This window comes from Myotis brandtii, unplaced genomic scaffold (genome assembly GCF_000412655.1).
Source record: "Myotis brandtii unplaced genomic scaffold, ASM41265v1 scaffold550, whole genome shotgun sequence".
In the NCBI taxonomy this organism is placed as follows: domain Eukaryota; kingdom Metazoa; phylum Chordata; class Mammalia; order Chiroptera; family Vespertilionidae; genus Myotis; species Myotis brandtii.
Genome location: NW_005370043.1, coordinates 2,781,311 through 2,785,490, shown reverse-complemented (window position 1 = coordinate 2,785,490; position 4,180 = coordinate 2,781,311). Strand labels below are relative to the sequence as shown.

The 4,180-nt window shown below is 45.6% G+C and overlaps 1 protein-coding gene across 4 annotated transcripts in view; it reads right to left on the bottom strand.

Annotated features, from left to right (window-relative positions):
- The window catches only part of NT5C2 (5'-nucleotidase, cytosolic II), a 143,986-nt gene that overhangs the window by 139,219 nt on the left and 587 nt on the right, over positions 1-4,180 (bottom strand). The window lies entirely within an intron of this gene.

Sequence of the window (4,180 nt, the reverse complement as noted above, 5' to 3'; positions counted from 1 at the left end):
GTGCAGGAGGCAGCTGATCAATGATTCTCTCTAATCATTGATGTTTCTCTCTCTCCCTCTCCCTTCCTCTCTGAAATCAATAAAAATATATTTTAAAAAGAAGAGATGATACTCCTTCCATCTCACAAGGGTGTTTAGGGGAACAAAGGAGGAAGTATGTCTGTTAAAGGCTTTCATCATCCTAAAGTGCTTTCTGAGTTGGTGTACATCCTTGAGCTTTAGCCTAGGCAAGAAAGAGGGGACAGCCCTAGCTGGTTTGGCTCAGTGGGTAGAGTGTTAATCTGCAGACTGAAGGGTCCCAGGCTCGATTTAGGTCAAGGGCACTTACCTGAGTTGAACATGTCTCTCTCACATTGATGTTTCTATCTGTCTCTCGCCGTCCCTTCTACTCTCTTTAAAAATGAATGGAAAAGTGAGGGGGATGTGGGAAGAGACTGTACAAAAATCGTGCACCTATGGATGAGGACAGTGGGTGGGGAGTGAGGGAGGAGGGTGGGGTGGGAGCTGGGTGGAGGGGAGTTATGGGGGGGAAAAAGAGGAACAAATGTAATAATCTGAACAATAAAGATTTAATTAATAAAAAAATTTAAACCTAGAGAAAGGTTAAAAGACAAAGAAAAACATCTATATTCACTGTTAACTTTTCCCACATTTGCTTTATCTCCCCTCTCTCTCTGTGTGTACACTGTTTTTGCCAAAACATCTGAGAGAAAGTTATATAAATCATGATATTGCAACTCAAAATACTTCAGCATGTATCTCCAAAGAACATTTGACTATTTATATACAGATATAAAAATTGTATAAACACATATATTTTTTCAAAGAATTATTTCTTACTTTGAAATAGTTTAAGACTCACAATAAGTTGCAAAAATAGTACAGAAAGTTCTCAGATACTATTCACCCAGCTTGCTCTCCATGATAACATCTTACATAACCATAATACATTATCAAAATGACACTGATACAACAAATGAATTCAACTACAGACCCTATTTGAATTTAGATTGCACTAGGTTTCTCAGTTTATCTTGCTCTCATTCTTTCTCGTTCCATGAATTTTTATCACAGGTATAGATTTGAGTAACAGAACTGTTCATCACCACAAAAAGAAAACCTCTTTATTACTCCTTTATAGTCTCATCCTCTCCACAACCTAACCCATTAACCATTGATATGTCCTCTATCACTATAATTTTGTCATTTCTAAAATGTTACACATAATATATAACATTTGAGGTTATTTTTTTTAATCCTCACCCAAGGATATGTTTCTATTGACGAGAGAGAGAGAGAGTGAGAGAGAGAAGCAGACGGCTGAAAATGGAATCCTTGAAACAAAGGAGAGTGGTGAGCACTGCAAAATGCCACAGAGAGGCCACCGAGGATATGGTATGAGGGAGAACCTGGGGATGACACACCAATGTGTCTGCAGTGTCCAAGTCTGACATCAGAGGAAGATGAAGACAGGGCAATCCCTCAGGAAACCTGGCCAGCTGGAACACTTGTGGTCTGAGGCTCCGCCAAGATCACTCCTCTGTCGTACAGCTTTTACTAAAGCCACATCTTGGCCCATGAGGTGGGTTGCCAAGAAAGGGGAGGTATAAGTCCCCTGGGGGAATCTCAGTTGGGAATATCAGAAAACTGTTCAGTAAATGCAAACTGCAGCCCTCTCTAGATTGTCCAGTCCACTACCTCTTTGTTGGATCATTTGGGTCTTTTCTATACTTTCTTCTGTTCTATGTGTGTTTTGCCTTTGGAGTACTGCTTCTATTGGTGGATGGAAGGAGAAAGAAAAGTGAAACTCCGGCCATGGCATTTTGCTGATTCTTAGTAGTCCTGAATAACATGGTTGAAATGAGATTGAAATATAGCCCAGAAGTAAGATCTCCTAATTACCTGTGGTTGTTTCCATATTGCAGTGGGACAACTGTGAGCCACACTCACACTGACCCCTAGAACCACAATCAATCAAGGTTGGTTGTATTCTCTCTCCCAAAGGGCAGTCTGTACAAGGATGTGGTGTATAATTTTCTGTAATTTCACCACTAAACCCAACTCATAGCCTGTTGATGGTATATGTGAAGCAGTGCCCCTTTATTTGAAAGAAGACAATGATGGCAGTAGCTCCTTATACTTTACAGCTTACAACACACCTTTACATGCATCAACTAAATCTTTCATAACCTTGAGGAGGTAGGTGCTATTATCTCCACATGCTTAGTAAAGGCAGAAGCCACAATTTAAGCCCATCACCTCTGACCCTATATCCAATGTTCTTTCAATAACAAACCAGTCTGCTATGTTGTTGTTGGCCAAAACTCTTCTGAAAACCACTTAGCCTTATTCTGGCTACTTGGAAATTAATGAGACTTCAAGAATTTCCTTACTCTAAGAAGTAGAATCATGTGGTGAGGAAAGAATGTATGTTTGATACTGGTGAATTTATGCAGAATGCTGCAACTGAGTCTCGGTTTCTTATCTGTAAGAAAGAGGTAAGGGCCACCTTGAAGAATGGTGGGAAGGAGATAAACCTATGCAAAAGTCTTGGCACAATGGCTAACCAGGAATATTATTCAGCGGTGTGAGCACTCTTCTATTCTTCACCTCATGAGGTCTTTCTGAGCCCAAAGCACTGAGAATTGAGTCCCTTGATCTGTGATAAGGATCCAGGTGACAGGATGTGAAAAGGCCAAAAGGCCTGACCATCCACAACCAAGCACAAAGCCAGGAAATATGTTCCAAAGTCTCAAAGAACTCCCTTTCCCCTTTCTCTGGTGGTCTGTCTCGGGTAATACCTTCCACCCACCCCCATGAAGCTAAAATTTACCCTAGAGCTACTTCCTTGATATCCCAAGATCAATAAATGTTTTCAGTCTGAAATTCTGGAACCTACTAAACAGTTCTTCCTACTCTCTCTCCAAAGTCATAGCCACATCCTGAGAGAGATTATAACATTACTAGAGGCCAGTGCACGAAATTCGTGCACTGGGGGGGGGGGTCCCTCAGCTCGGCCTGCATAATCTCAAAGTCCGGGAGCCCTCAGGGGATGTCCAACTGCCAGCTTAGGCCCGTCGGACATCCTTAGCACTGCGGAATCGGGAGAGGCTCCTGCCACCGCTGCTGTGCTTGCCAGCCATGAGCCTGGCTTCTGGCTGAGCAATGCTCCCCCTGTGGGAGCGCACTGACCACCAGGGGGAAGCGCCAGTGTTGAGCGTCTGCCCCCTGGTGGTCAATGTGCATCATAGCAACCAGTGTTCAGCCTACTGGTTGATTTGCACATTAGCCTTTTATTATATAGGATCACATAATGCAGACCCCACACCGACTTCTCCCAGCCTCATCTTTCCAGATCCTTCTCTGAGTCCCCCAATACATAGTAAAGGAGGCCATTTCAGTTACCATCACTCTTCCCCACTCCTAGGGGTCTGTTTGCAGGGACCTCTTTTGTCCAATGAGAGATCTCCACAGGAAGAGGTTCTCACAAACCACATGACGATTTACACAGACTGAAATCTCAAATGCATACCGGGCCAGACGGTCAAGTAAAAGGAAAATAAGAGGGTGGTCGTAATTAACGGACAGTGATGAGGACTGTGGTGAACGCGAGAGCGCACATACACAAATGGCAGGGGCGCCTCAGCTGTGCCCATTTTGGCCATCCTAGCTCTCTCCTCCGTTTCTTTCCACTCAGGCCCGCGCGCGCACTTTACCTACCTCGCTTCTTCCCCCACCTCGCCCCCCCACCCGGAGGCGTCGTAGGCTTTCCCGCAGCCTCCGGGCCTCTGCGGGTCCCGGGAGCTGCAGAGGAACCGCTGATGAGATGTACTCTGACGCAGATCCACTTTTCCCTTGGGAACCCCGAACAAGCTGAGGGAGGGAACAAAGCCTCGCCCTGTGGGTCCCACTCTAACTGGAAAAAGAGGGCCTTACCCTCGGAGCTCCGGGGTGGAGAACAGGCCTACGGGACACCTCCCAGAAAACCCTAGGACAGGGTCAAGGGAGGCGACAGAGCCGTGTGGTGTCCGGATGACAAATCCCAGTCGTTTATTGGTAGGCACCCCGGCGCTCAAGTCATTTCCAAACCAGACTTTCAGTGGGGAGGGACCCTCAGACTAGGGGGCGGCTCCTACGCAAATGCCTGTCCCGGCGCCCTAGGTCTGCGGCGCGCGCGCAG